This window comes from Xenia sp. Carnegie-2017, unplaced genomic scaffold, assembly GCF_021976095.1.
Source record: "Xenia sp. Carnegie-2017 unplaced genomic scaffold, XeniaSp_v1 HiC_scaffold_6, whole genome shotgun sequence".
NCBI classification, from domain to species: Eukaryota; Metazoa; Cnidaria; class Anthozoa; order Malacalcyonacea; family Xeniidae; genus Xenia; species Xenia sp. Carnegie-2017.
This window is the reverse complement of record NW_025813526.1, coordinates 13,651,489-13,667,378: the sequence shown is the minus strand read 5'-3', so window position 1 is coordinate 13,667,378 and position 15,890 is coordinate 13,651,489. Positions and strand designations below refer to the sequence as shown.

At 31.9% G+C, this 15,890-nt stretch overlaps 2 long non-coding RNA genes across 3 annotated transcripts; both read right to left on the bottom strand.

Moving 5' to 3' along the window:
* Window positions 1-892: 892 nt before the first annotated feature.
* LOC124458005 lies at window positions 893-3,933 on the bottom strand. The gene is made up of 2 exons (XR_006952942.1): window positions 3,851-3,933; window positions 893-939 (listed from the first exon to the last, which is right to left on the bottom strand). It is a non-coding gene; the product is annotated as an uncharacterized LOC124458005 (long non-coding RNA).
* A 103-nt stretch (window positions 3,934-4,036) lies between these two features.
* On the bottom strand, window positions 4,037-15,688 carry LOC124457696. Of its 2 annotated transcripts, none has more exons than XR_006952737.1 (4): window positions 15,674-15,688; window positions 9,085-9,221; window positions 4,180-4,284; window positions 4,037-4,111 (listed from the first exon to the last, which is right to left on the bottom strand). It is a non-coding gene; the product is annotated as an uncharacterized LOC124457696 (long non-coding RNA). The 2 variants fall into 2 exon arrangements; XR_006952738.1 differs by lacking the exon at window positions 15,674-15,688 and adding an exon at window positions 10,406-10,420.
* Window positions 15,689-15,890: the final 202 nt, after the last annotated feature.

Below are 15,890 nucleotides of genomic sequence, written 5' to 3'. Positions count from 1 at the left end.
GCGGGCAAAGTAAAATCTGACGATGTGGCTAGAAGCTAAAAGTGATACAAAATAGAAAACTTAATTTTGCAAGTTTTAACTTTTTGTTCTCTGCAATGGTAAATACTTACATGTATTTCTTTTTTAATGATGAATTTTTGATTTTTAATGCAAAAGGGAACTTTTACTAAATTTTCTTTTTGCATGCGTAAAAGAACTCACAATCCTATACGTGGATTTAGTCATTTGTATTAAATAAAAGGACTGGAGATTTATAAAAGAAAAACCGACGAGAGCTTGATAAATGGTTAAATAATATCTGCTTTCTGAAGATTCTGAAATGATTCAACGTTGTTGTAAAAGCTAATTTTATTACTTTCTCATTTTAACTTTAGTTTAGTGAAATGGAGTGATGCAAATATGATAAGTAATAATAACCCCTAACATCTTTATTGAAAGAGAACAGTCACCTTTATGATTTTTTCCAGTGTATATCCACGATCAATATTCTCCACTTCTTTCACCTTGCACAGGAAAGTTTTGGAAGCTCTTTACATTTTTTTACCACTTCTGATTAGAGCCAGTTTTAAAATTTGCTCCAAACCAAACGTCATCTCTCCAATATTCAGCTGCAATAGGAAGACCACCGTCAATTGCAGGAGTTATGAGGTTTCGATAGTCTTCTAACGAGTCCCACGCCTCAAAACCTCAAAAATGTTGCAAAGCCCAGGAATTTGAAAATCTTCCAAAATAACGGAGAACAAAGAAAGAAGATCTGAACCAGTGAACTGCGTCTAAAGGCAAATTAAGAGGACTTTCGTCTTCTACAGCAACAAATCCGGTAGATCTTTTGTAAAATTAGGATTATTTCCATTTGTAGATATTCTGTTTTTTCTGAACCTCTAATTTTTCGTTGCTGTTTGAGCACTTCGACATTGTCAGGAGAATTGGGCAAAATGGCTGAAAATTCATAAAAAAATTACAATGAATTAGATACCTCTCATAAATAATAAAGGAATAAAATGGCCATTAAATACATTATATATTAGTGAATACCAATATACAAAGGCGGTGTAAAATTTTGAAAGCATTATTTTATTGAAAAACAAGATTTTCGGAATAGCAACATACATTAAATTTTACTTAATTCTGAGTTGGTTTGGAGCAGAATCATCATCAATATCAATGCAAAAAGAAAGAAACAAAGTGCAAAAAAAAAAAGAAAATAAAGGACAAATATTATAGAAAAGTGCTCCATATTGTTAAGTCAAGCAAATAAGTGATCTAAACGAGGAAATCAAAACACAAAAATTTAAAGGCAGGAATGTTAAATTTTTATGGCTCCTTCAATGCAAATCTCCGCGTTTGATTTTCTTTGGTGACAGCTTACACTTTACTGATTAAGATTTTTTAACAAAAGTGTAAACATTGCTAAAAATTCATTGTTTCTAGGCAAATCATGTTTTGGGAGCTGTGGTGTTCTGATAAGTAGTATCTGAAAGAATTGAAAAATAGTTGATGTTAATAGCTTGCCTTAGATGCGTATGCTAGAGAAATAGATGAATAATCTTTCATGCATATTACCCAGCTAATGTGTAGCCAATAGCGTATTTTCTTGTGCAATCTGAAGAATACCCCGTGAGTTTGCAAGACGTACTTTTCTTTTTATGTTTTTTATTTTCGCTAAAGGCGATGGCAGGTGGACATGAAAAGGGAAACCTCTACATTCGTACAGTGGCGTGGTGGCGGGGCGGCCAGAAGGGCCAGTCCTCCCCCCCCCCACTCAGACGTTGATTTCTGAAAGGGCGCAGAAATGAATATGAGTCACAAAATTTTAAATTTGAGCTAGAAAAATGGTGAAGCAGAACAGTTATTTCCACAGTTATAATACACAGTTGATGAAGTTAACTTTGGCGAAAAAGGAAGACTGATCAAAATGAAACCTTAAGTGGGTCGTTTTACAGTAGAAGAGGCATTCTTGATGTTTTGTTATGTGGCCACCACACCTGACTTGTCAATGTGCAATGACTGAGCCATGCAGGGTCAAATTTAATGTCCTAGGGGCAATAAGGCCAAAATGTATAGTTTTTGCCTATCAATAATTTTCTTGGCTTTCTCAAGATTAATAATATTTTTGTGGGTAGCCTGCTCACTAGGGTTAACTACAATGTTATACTAACAAATGCAAAATTTTACTTGCAATAGTTAAAATAAACTTCTCAAATATCATTACAGGTATACTAAAGGGTTAGTGTGAATACTGAAAATCAATCATCTAAAATTCAAGACGTCCCGTAGGATTAAAATAGAAATATAGTTGTATAAAATTCTTTTGCAAAGATTCTATATTGAAGCGGAAAAAAATAATTTATTTTTTGAATTTTAAGATTTTTTGACGACGTCGCTACTCTTATTATAGAGGTGCTAGCCTACTTAGCAGTCTATTGAGTTATTGACTAAAGACTGTCTCTTAAACAGACGTCCGACTAGTTTCAGTCGTTTGTCAATGACCATAGAGCGAGAGCTAATAAAATAATAAGACGGACTTTTAGTTGGTGGTGATTGAGACAAAATTATCATTTTGTAAATAAATGATCTATAATATTTTGGTTATCATCACAAAAAAATGACCGTCGGACTTCTCTAGTGATTTCTCCTGTAGTTAATCAAATATTAGTCATTTTACTCTATTCGCGCTATTTTAACTTTCTGTTGTTAGAGCAGTCCTCGCTTCAAGTGTAATCAAATCAAAGGCTACATGCAAGTATCGAGACTCAAAAATACTGTGGCGTGTACTACAAATTTCATTAGTTCAAAGGTGAAGAGGGCGCGAGATTTGCTTTGGCCCCGCAGTCAAACACCACCACGCTACTGCATTAATAAATAACAAAATTATCATGTAGTTGAAGAAAACAATAAGAAAAGAGTATTAGAAATTTGTAAAACAGAATATTAATACAAATGCAGAAATAATAAAATCAAACTATCCACAGTAAGTGAACTCTATTAGTAGCTGGACGATAAATAAGTTTTCATCTTTGAAGCCAAGCATGATGCTTTTTACGTATGGTCCAAGCCCTTATGTGGTTTTGTATGTATGATCTAGGCTCCTGGACACCATACAGACGCGTGGTCTTGTTTTTATGAGAAACAATGAACGATTTTAATATGAGTTATGGTTTTTCATTTGTTGAGATAATTCAAGCATTATTTTACCACAAGACAAAATAACTGATAGCTTTACAGAACATGTAAATATTGGACACTCTTTGATGAATGTGGAAATCTTGGATGAAAGAAGGTAAGTTCAGTGAAAAATCAAAGCATTAATGTTTCTCAAGACATTGTTTTCTTATCTTCCACGATGAGTTTGATGAATTTAAAAAACAATAAAACTTCCTTTTAGATATATCTTAACTGTACAATAATTTTGATCTATTTAATATGTTATACATCAGAAAAAACTAATCGACCAAAACTAAAGCTCTCGAGTCATGCAAACATTTTGCCGACTGAAAACAATAATCCTCAACATCTTAAAATTTGTCACAACTTATTTTTCAGATAAATGAATAGTCATTAAAATCTTTTACATAACAATCGTAAAGTTTAAAAACACGACATATTTTAAGTTTTCAAACGTAAAACTCACACAACATATTGTAAAAACATTGCCATGTAGGATGTGTTTTCTATTTTCGTGAAATACACGCTTACGCGTGTTTTATACCTGAAAAAACACTCTACAGCTGCCATATTGGCTTTATATTATTATATAGCTTTTTGTATCAGGTTATCGTTCCTGTCTGTTAATAGAGCTCACTGGCCACAACACAGCAAAACAATTTGTTAATTCAAATCTTAATCTTACCAGCTCCTTCATAAACCACAAAATCTTCTTTTATCCATCGATAACAAGGAAAAGCATAAATTTCTCTCCGATACTACTTTTTTCTATTGTAATTTTTGCCAAAAACCAAGCAGATAGTATCGTTACGCGCGAAGATTCAAAAACCATTACAATTTCACCAACATCTTTTCGTTTACTTCATATTCATCCTCATCGCCTTCTTCGAAATCATTTGCAAAAATTTGTCCAACTCAAAATACCGAGTTTCCTTACCATTCTTACCTGTAAAAATCATTGGTAATTAATTAGTAAGTAAGTAAATTTCTCATTTATAAATTATATGTATTTACCAGTAAGTTTGATAGAAACTGTAAATTTGTTCCAGCTCAGCTCGATCACCGGTCTTGACTGTTATTAAGTAATCCATTGTGGTTATCTTGAAATTCGTGAATACCCTTAGTAAAGAAACAAATACATTGGCGTCTTGTTGTGTAAGAGCAATGTTGTACATAAAGTTGAAATAAAAGTCGACTCAAATAAACTAACTGCATGTACAATCCTTAACGTGCACAGAGAATATTTACAAATAATGTAATTCTGAATTTTTGAATCTTAAGAGATCTGACTTGATAATCAATGACTTCATTTGGTTACTTTACAAATGATAGTGCGGGAGTAAATCACAGGTGGAAAACAAATAATCTAACATGCATTCTAAAAGCTCGCCACGTTAACACATACTTCAAAAACACTATTCCAAGCGGTATTCCACCAAAACCGATTGCTAGAATTGAAATATATAAAAATTCTTGCCACCATAAAAAATGAGAATTAATAGCAGTGCAATTTCTGATTGGCAGAAATGCTATATTAGAGTACGTTTTTGAATACAGTCGATATCTCTTCTATGGAAATATAGCATTAATCACTCAGTGATGGAAAAATTGTTATGGCGCAGTTGATTTTTAAGAATTTATAAACACTTCATTGATAAACCGTCGACAAAAAGAAAACAATGGGGAGAATGAAGACGCTTTCAGAAATCACCAATCTCCTTTTTTGCTTTAAAGCAAGCAGATTATAAAAAAATACTGTCAAATTTTGACGACCCATTAAAGAGAACCTATGTGTTAACCTATAGTGTGATTTTAATCTCCCGCCAATGTCTGACTTATACAATCAAAATTGTAGAAGATTTGCAATTTAACTTAACTTTGTTATTTCTTTTATTCAATAACGCAAATTTTTAGCGTTCTTATACCATCCTATATTTAAGGTTTGCAATTACAAGTGGTGTCACTTGATTTTTAAATGCAGCAGACAAAAGGATTCTAGATTTGATCTGTAGAAATCTGTTTAATAAATATAATCTTCTACGATATTTTTCTTTAATCCAGTTTCTTTTTGTTTGTCAGTGTTACTATAATGCAAGGCAATTGCGGAGAACAAAGAGTGAACAAGTTTTTCTTATTGCAGTTACTGTATATCATCTTGCAGAGAATGAGTGTTTTGGTAATTCATATCTATGGTTAAAGAAGCGTTTTAAACCATCCATTTGGCATGGTCTCTAGTGAGAAATTGATTTATAGAACATGTCCATAATTTTGATGAGCATTAAGGGAAAGAAGTAAACAATAGCGTTAAAAAAAACTCAGTCAAACGTGCGACATATCCATCTCCTTGATTAGTACTAATGGCAGATGCTTTGATAGTTTCATGTGATTTGGGTATTCAATATCTACCATGTAATAACGCAAGAAACTTAGAATAGTAATAAAATTTTTTTTAGATATTTTCAATCAATGTTCTTCTTTCGAGAGCTCACTGGATACACATGACATGCACAATTTGTCAATGTTTAAAACGCTTATAGAATTTTCGGTGTGTTTCTTCTATAAGATACACATACAGTAAATAGAATTGTGGGTGTTTGGACACCCAGATACCCAAAGCTGCTTCAGGCCCGATCAATGGCCAATTGATTTCTTCATCAATAATACGATTTTTGCAAAATTTTCAATATGAAGTCATCACTCGAGTAAAATAGTGTTTTAGAATAGATATGAAGCAATTCGAAGTCCCATTCAGAAAGTGTGAAGGAGCATTTACAACACAAGCGCAAAGTTGGATTTGAACGATCAACATAAATGAGAATAGTTAAACTAGTGTAGTATGAAACAATCCCATGCATAAAACAGACGATATAGTATAAAGCAAGACAACTTGAGATTGCAAAACATGCATTAAAACAAGACGAGAAGTGAACTGTAAATTGTCGACTTTATTTCAAAGTCATCCTCAGACAAAATGATCATTAAAACCATACACACATATATATTTATAATGCATGAATTAAATAAACGGAAGTAAGCAATAGAAATTATTAGTGTGATACTTACAAAAGCAGAGTTGGGAGAGGTGTAGTATTTCAAAAGATGAATTAATACTACAGACCCTGCTGGTAGAATTAAGTATTGTATTGAAGAGAAGAGTTGTTCTTTGCTAGCTTTAAGTCCGTGTTGAGAGGTTTGTTATGTTTGATGAGAAGTGCTTCAAGAAAAGCAAGAATGTGGTAGTTGTTGGATTTAGTTAAGTGAGTATTTTATAGTTGTTGATTACAAGGTTTTCTGTAGGAGGGAGTTCTGGGAGGTGGAGGGAGACAATTGAGTTGTGAGAACTGGTTTGTAGAGTCAGCCAGGAATTGAGCGTTTTCACTCAGAGAAATGATAGCCAAATTCACTAGAAGAGAGTCTGGTTGCATGTTCTCTGAGCCGTACAGACAGCCATCTTGTGTCATGCCGATGTAAGTTTTACCAAAGTTAGGGCAGAGTTATATTGTATACAAAATTACTGCGAGAAAAGTAAAGGAAGTTTGTCGTTGTTATAGACAAAATAGGAGATTTTTAGTGACATAAATAGTAACAAATGTCACCGGTTGAGAAAATAGAGTCTTTGCATTTTCTTAAAACAGGATTTTAAGAGGAAATCGCAACGCATGCCAAGATAGGAATATGAACCCAGATTTTAGGTAGATTTTCATCTATTGAAGAGCAGTTTGTCAATGGAAATAGAATCGTTGTATTTGGATTTTAGTCTTTTAAACAAAAGTTTGTAACGGTGTTAGGATAACCATTCCAAGACATGTAAGATATGATTATTTCAATTTGATTGTTGAAAAGTGTATTGCTACAAATTTTGAAGGCATGGTGGTAAAGTTTCTATGCAATTTTTCGATGAAAGATTCGAAGCTAAGAAATCTGAGAACTGACCGGTGGAGTGTCTTATCGGTAAATGTCAGCTCCATCAACCAGAAATTTTTATATCTAGAATATGATTTATGCTATCGTGAAATTTATCAATTGTGAATGTGAGATTGGCATCAAAACTATTAAAATTCGATAAGATAGCGGAAATATTGGAGGGTTTGATCAAAACAAGCGTGTCATCAACATAACGGTTGTAGATTTTAATTTTGCCATCATTAATGAGATCGTAAACTATTAATTTTCAAATTTGATTAAAATTATATTAGCAAGGACAGTTCTAACGAGGAACACATAGAAACATAAATCGTTTGGGTATTAATTATGTTATTAAAAGGGCAGGTTCGTTGCAGCAATCTAAGATGAGTTTTTTCAATGTAGACTTTTTAAGTTGTTGAAATTATGTGTTCATCGTAAATGCTGTCTAAATCATTTTGACTGTGCGTGGATGGAGCGTTAGTTAAAGGATTCAACGTCAGATGAAACAAATTGATAGCCTTCAGCGAACAGATGTTTAGGAATGCTATTATTATTAGTTACTCCGTCAAAAGGTCCGAAAGCGAAAAACAGTTTTGGAATTTGCTTATGCACTATATTTCTTTAAATATCGGCTGGTCATGGTTTTGGTGTGAAACAGATGATGTTTTCCTAAAATTGTCCTTGTTTAGTAAAAACGTGATAGTTCAGTCAAATCATCATAACATGCACATCTGCAAACTTTGTATTGACTATTTTTTGTTTTTAAACTAAAAGAAGAAAAAATAGGTGCGCGTTGCGTGCATGTGTGTGCCTGTCAAGTATATTATTACTAACTGAAGTAGATGAAATGAGCCTTATTAAAATAAAAATGTATATTTAACATTATTTTCTTCAAATTTGTTTGAGATTTGAAATGATATTATTTAGTCATCCGATCAATTAATTGTTTGACTCTTTCTGCATTTTCGAACGCTCTAGCTCAGATTGCATGTCAGTGACTGTGCTCAAATCTCGCATCCACTGTTCTCGCTTCAAGGAAAGTAACGTCATTTTAGATTTCTTGCTACCTTTAAAAGTTTTTCAACGAAAAGCATTTTGCTGTAATTGTGTTTCAAAAGTTCTCTGACGTGTCTAAGATATCGTTCAGAGAACGTCACTCAATAAACGATAAATGAACACAACACGTTTATGACTTGTATTAGATTACATTTGAAAGTAAACGCTTTGCGTTGCGCATATCAAATGATCCAAGTTTCATAGTTTGTTTATAGTTTGACACGTACCATCTTCCACTTAATGTGAAATGTAGTTATAAAGAAATATTATTTGTATTTTGTACAATATTCAAAAAGCAAAATGAATTCATTTTTATCGTTTTTGACTTCACCAACTATACTGTGAGCATGTATGAATAAAGCAAACTCTGTATAAGCAATTTAAATTCTACCCACTGGACTATATATATACCAGGCATACATTCTACTAAGTACAAGTTGCTAATACCGGTCCTTGATCGAGATATAATTGATATTTGAGGTCGCTTGTGAGCAGGCATTTCAACTATGTCTTGACTTTTATTTATTATTCTTTTATGAAGTTTTGTAAAATTTTTTTCGTTTTCACTTCGCATAATTGAGGCTCACGTTTAGTTCCTTGAATGGATGACAGGGAATATGTTATACAAGTCAATATTTGGGCAGTAATGTTTTTAGTTAATATTTCTCAAAATAACAACATTCTCTTAGAATTATGCCACCAACAAATCTAATCTTATTGCAAATGACTTCTGCTTGATATTTGTAGGAAATTTTGTCATTACATTCATACTGTACGTATATGCGCTTGGATTCATTGTTATAGTCTTTATGAATGAAAAACAACTCTATTTTTCCGACAAAGCGACGAACGCACAAATAGTTTATAACGTTAAAAGCAGTAGATTGAATAAAGTTTAAAATATCTTTAAATTATAATGTAGTTTTAAAAGAAATATAATATTTTATATTTACTTACAGTTTCAAATCTGTATTTTGCTTCTGTTATCAACTCAATTCTTCTCAACACATTAACAAAGTGTTGAGATGATGCTTGCTTCAAGGACACTTGCAAATATGAGAATGGTCCTAACGATGCTTGGTACTATAGTTCTTCTAAATGAAATGTTAATGAGTTACAATTATGACTAATAGCTATATTAAGCACATCACGTATCTTTTTGTTTATGTTTGGAAGATTCTGTTAACTACGGGTGAAGGAGATAAAAAGTCAGTGTTCTTGAGTACTCATGCATTTTAGCAAATATACATTAAATTTAGATGTTGAAAAAATTACAAGCGAAGCAAACTGTTTAACCTTCTGTAACTTCAGTCAAAAGTTAGCTACTTTCATTGAAAACTTTGTCAATTGCAACTGCATAATTAAACTATTTTCGATTATAATTTAATAGGAAAGATTTTAGCGTTACTATGTCGAACAATGGCCTTGTGTAAAATTGGTTGAAACATTTCTGCTTAAGCTAAAATTGCTAATAGTTTATTGTTACATTATTTGACAACTCCTATTATACAATTAATTCGATTGAAGTTTTTTTCATAGACTAGTGGTTTTCCGACAGTTTTTACGTTATATACGTGCTAGTCGTAGCGTCCCTCGTGGTAGAATGCTGGACGTGTTTCCACAAAGTTGTTCCAAAGATCAATTTGAAAGTTCATAAAGTATGAAAAGATTTAGCTGGTAGTTTGCAACAGAATCTGATTTGAAACAAAATAGTTGCTTTCTGTAAACGGTCACATAACAAAGTCAATACAGTCAGCATCGTTGTCTATAATACTGCTTTGAATACATGTGTTAACAAATCTAATAATAAAATTGCTCCTCTGAAACGTGTGGCTTTTATAATAACATAAAACCTACAAAGGAAATAGCATCAAACATACAATCATTTTTTATGGGTGCAAGCTTTTGAACGCCTATTTAAGTCGCATATCTTAGACGCTTGCATTGTCTCGACTCTCAACAACCTAGTGACGCTACTGGGGTTATATATCTATGTTGCATCAGGAATCTTAATTAGGTAACATCTTAATTCTTTTGCTGGTATTACCTCCTTTCCTCAACCTCATAACATGTGGAATTATATTAACCTTTATAAACGCGTGATATTTGCAATCATTGATACAATATTAGTCGTTTTTAATTACTCATTACGACAAATAAGCACGATCTATAACGACTTTAACAACGGCAACTTTTCAAAATATTTTAACCAGTAAAGTATAAAAAATATTATAAAGATACGGAATGGATAGTCAGAATTTTAGCTTTTATTAATCACCTTAGTTTGCAATATTATTTGAGGCAAAGAAAAACTTTTTTGTGCATTTATTGTTTGCATTGCAACGACTCTTTTCTTTGTTTATTGATTTATATTTATTAGCTGTGGCCAGATGATGTTATGTTTCTAAGATCTCAACTATTATTATACGTGGCATTTATTGCCTTACAGATCAATATCGAAAATCAACCTACTGTGACTACACATCTAAATGAACAATTTCACTTTGATAATACTTTGTGGATAATACTTGCATTTAGTTAGATTTTATATCACGACACACAATATATGTAGTAACGTAGGATTAAAGATTTATGATGATTTACTAAAAAAGTTATTCGTCATTCTTTCATATTTAAATTTTGCCAACTCTGTTATACTTATTGCTTAGTGGGAGGTAGATTATTTTTACACTATGCATCCAATTACAGTCATGAAATATTTCTAAGTATAACATTAGGTGTTGCCAAACCATGGTGAATAATATTTGTTGAAAGTTGATTTTGGTACAGCATATGTGTTTGAATCTAGCCCCTTTTTTCAATTGTTGCAATTTCATTTACAAATTAAATAATGAAAGGAGGAAAAGCTATGTTAAAGCTACCGGAGACTACTCTCGACATCAATCCCATAAGGTTTAAAATACATAAATTCTACTGAGCCATACAAAGAAGATTCTTTAAATAACCATTAAAGTCGATTATTGTGACAAAACCACTGCTTTTTTAAAATTTGTAATCATTACTTAAAATTTATCAGTACGAATTTTATCCTAACAAGCTCGATTAAATTAACTTTTATAAACGATTAATAGTTCTAATCATTGATACAATTAGTCTTTTTGTAACTATTCGTGTAAAAAAGAAGGACTATCTATTACGACTTAAATATTTTAGTCGGCAAAGTGCCAAAATTTGTTTTTAAAGATATAAAATAGATAATCAGAGAATGAGCTTTCAGCATTCACCTTGGTACACGTGTACACTTGTTAAATTGCACACTTGTAAGAATATTGCGTGGTATGACTCGATTGGCAGTAGACCACTGTATTCCCAGCAGGACTTGCAGGCAGTTTCCTGTACGTCTAATCCTTGATTATATCATAATTACCCTTTAGATATTCGTAATTATTCGTGTAAAATGAGGACGATATATTAAGAATTATATATTTTAGTTAGCCAAGTGCCAAAATTTGTTTTGAAGATATAAAATAGATAATCAGAGAATGAGCTTTAGCATTCACCTTGGTACACGTGTACACTTGTTAAATTGCATACTTGTAAGAATATTGCGTGGTATGACTCTATTGGCAGTAGACCACTGTATTCCCAGCAGGACTTGCAGGCAGTTTCCTGTACGTCTAATCCTTGATTATATCATAATTACCCTCTTAAATATTCGTAATTATTCGTGTAAAAATAAGGACGATATATTAAGAATTGTATATTTTAGTTAGCCAAGTGCCAAAATTTGTTTTGAAGATATAAAATAGATAATCAGAGAATGAGCTTTAGCATTCACCTTGGTACACGTGTACACTTGTTAAATTGCATACTTGTAAGAATATTGCGTGGTATGACTCTATTGGCAGTAGACCACTGTATTCCCAGCAAGACTTAATGCAGGCAGTTTCCTGCACGTCTAATCCTTCATTATATCATAATTACCTTTAAATACGTAATTATTGGTGTAAAAATAAGGACGATCTATTATGACTTATATATATTTTAATCAGCAAAGAGCCAAAAATTTATTTTAAAGATATAATATAGATAATCAGAGAATGAGCTTTCAGCATTCACCTTGGTTGCAAAGTTATTTGAAACAACTGTTTTCTTTATTCACTGATTTATACTGATTATCTCTAGCCAGATGCTGTTGTATTTTTAGAGAAATGTAGCTATTATGATACGCGTCGTTTCAATACATTATAAATCAATATCGAAAAACACCCTATTGCTGAAACACACCTCACTCAACAATTTCACTTTAATAATACTTTGTGTGTATAATACTTGCATTTAGTAAGATTTTATATTACAACACACAATGTATAATAACAGTAACGTGGCAAGATTTATGATGATTTACTAAAAAATTATTTGTCGTTCTTTCACATTTAAATTTTACAACTCTGTTATTGCGTAGTGGGAGGTAGATTATTTTTACACTATGCATCCAATTACAGTAAGAAGATATTCTAAGTATATCATTAGGTGTTGCAATACCAAGGTGAATAATATTTGGAGAGGGTTGATTTTGGTACAGCATATCTGTTTAAATCTAGCAACTTTGTTTTTCAATTGCTGCAATTTCATTTACAAATTAAATAATGAAAGGGGGAAAAGCTATATTAAAGCTACCAGAGACTAATGTCGACATCAATCCCATAAGGTTTTAAAACATAAATTCTACTGACACATATAATGAAGATTCCGTAAATAACCATTAAAGTCAATTATTGTAACAAAACCACTGCTTTCTTAAAATTTGTAATCATTATTTAAAACTTATCAGTACAAGTTTCATCCTAAAAGCTCGACTAAATTAACTTTTATAAACGAATAATAGTTCTAATCATTGATACAATTAGTCTTTTTGTAACTATTTGAGTAAAAAATAAGCACTATCTATTATGACTTAAACATTTTAGTCAGCAAAGTGCCAAAAATTTGTTTTTAAAGATATAAAATAGATAATCAGAGAATGAGCTTCAGCTTTCACCTTAGCAGACTTGTACAGTTGTTAAATTGCACACTTGAAAGAATATTGCGTGGTATGACTCTATTTGTAGACCACTGTATTCCCAGCAAGACTTAATGGCAGTTACCTGTACGTCTAATCCTTGATTATATCAAAATTACCTATTCAAATACACGTAATTATTCGTGTAAAAATAAGGACGATCTATTACGACTTCTATATTTTAGTCAGCAAAGTGCCAAAATTTGTTTAAAGATATAAATAGATAATGAGAGAATGAGCTTTCAGCATTCACCTTGGTTGGCAAAGTTATTTAAAACAACTCTTCTCTATTCACTGATATATATTGATTTATCTCTAGCCAGATGTTGCTGTATTTTAGAAAATCTATACTATTATGATACGCGTCGTTTCATTACATTATAAATCAATATAGAAAACACCCTATTGTGGCAACATAGGCAGTTTCTTATACGTCTAATCCTTGATTATATCATAATTATCCTTTAAATACACGTAATATTCGTAAAAATAAGGACGATCTATTACGATTATATATTTTAGTCAGCAAAGTGCCAAAATTTGTTTTCAAAGATATAAAATAGATAATCAGAGAATGAGCTTTCAGCATTCACCTTGGTTGGCAAGGTTATTTAAAACAACTCTTTTCTTTGTTCACTGATATATATTGATTATCTCTAGCCAGATGCTGTTGTATTTTTAGAGAAATCTAAGCTATTATGATAAGCGTCGTTTCATTACATTATAAATCATTATCGAAAATCACCCTATTGTTGCAACACATCTCAATCAACAATGCCACTTAGATAAAACTTGGAGCAGCTATAACTCCAGTTGACTTATATTGCGATGCGTAATATATGTAGAAACGCAGGTTTTAACGATTTACAATGACTTACAATAAAAGTTATTCGTAGTTCTTTCAAACTTAAATTTCTCACCAATGCTATATTTCTCGGGTCGTATGAGATGGATTTTGCTCACCGCAAGCCAATCACAGTGGAGAAATATCTCGAAATATATCGTTAGGTGTTGTAAAACCAAGTTGATCAAGAACTGTAGCGAGTTGATTTGGCTACAGTGTGTTTGCATTTGCTTCATTTCTAATTTTTGGCAATATTTTCTTATCACATAAAAAGGAAGGAAGCAATGTTAGTAATTTAAAACTACCGCGGTCAACATCGATGCTATACTCGTTAAAATACATGAATTCTAATGAGCTACAGTAGAATTCTTGAATACCCGACAACTTCAAGCTTTTGTAACAAATCTACTGTTTTGAGAAAGCTTGTAATCATTTGTATGATGAGTTTCTGATGGCAATGAAAACTAAAAAACGAAGTGAATATTTACTTAAAAACATTACTCAATTATTTCATAGTGATTACTAAATTATTCAAAAACATTATGGTAATCACAGAAGCTTGGAGTTCTATTGACCTTGACTGGCGTCATAAATAGAAGAAGAAGAATTCTCACTCATAGAAATTTCGTATTTGTTGCTTAACTGCAATGTCGTTTCTCTTAGCTACATTTACTTTAATATTTATTGATTTTAAAATTTATTGATCATATTGCAAATCTTTATAATAAAAGACATCATTAAGCAAATGAAAGGTTAAGTACAAAAGAGTCAACATGCATAAGATAGATGCCACGTATTACACAGTTGTATCACTATATGACCCCATTAAATGCTATATTTAATAATGTTACAAACATTTTGGTACCGTTAAATAATATTTCATCCTGTGCTTTATACGCATAATATTCTCCCACGATTATTCAAATATGATCAAGAGTTGTTTCCAGAAATATATGATAAAAATTAGATACCTATACATCTATATTTGTCAGCGTGTATAGCCTTTTGCATCTGCAAATACTTAAAACATTATCGTACTTGTTAAACTAGGGAAATTACACACTTGTAAGATTATTACATGGTATTACTCAATTGGCAGTAGACCAGAAGCACTTAATGCAGGCAATTTCCTGCACGTCTAATCTTTCATTTAATCATAATTAGCCTTTTAAATACGTAGAGCTAAAGTTATATCTTTGTGAAACCTGTCGGAATGGAATAGCGTCATAGTGAACATATAGCTACAATTAAGACTTTTTTGAAAGCGCATGCTTTGGTACTCCCGTTTAAGTCTCACATCTTTGACAGTTGCATCGTCTTCACTATTCTGAACAACCTGGTGACCCTACTGAGGCTATGCGTCTATAAAATGCACGAGGAATCTTAATAAGGAGACAACTTAATGCCAATGCCAAAAGTAACCTCATTTCCACTGCCTCATAATATTATTGCAAAAATAATTCTTATCAGTACCAGTTTTATCCAAAAAACCCCGCTTAGATTAATTTTTATAAACAATTAATAGTTCTAATCATTGATACAATTAGTCTTTTTGTAACTATTCGTGAAAAAAATAAGCACGATCTATTACGACTTAAATATTTTAGTCAGCAAATTGCCAAAAATTTGTTTTCAGAGATATAAAATAGATAATCAGAGAATGAGCTTTCAGCATTCACCTTGGTACACTTGTACACTTGTTAAATTGCACACTTGTAAGAATATTCGGTGGTATGACTCCATTGGCAGTAGACCACTGGATTCCCAGCAAGACTTAATGCAGGCAGTTTCCTGTTCGTCCAATCCTTCATTATATCATAATTACCCTTTTAAATACACGTATTTATTCGTGTAAAAAAATAAGGACGATCTATTACGGCTTACATATTTTAGTAA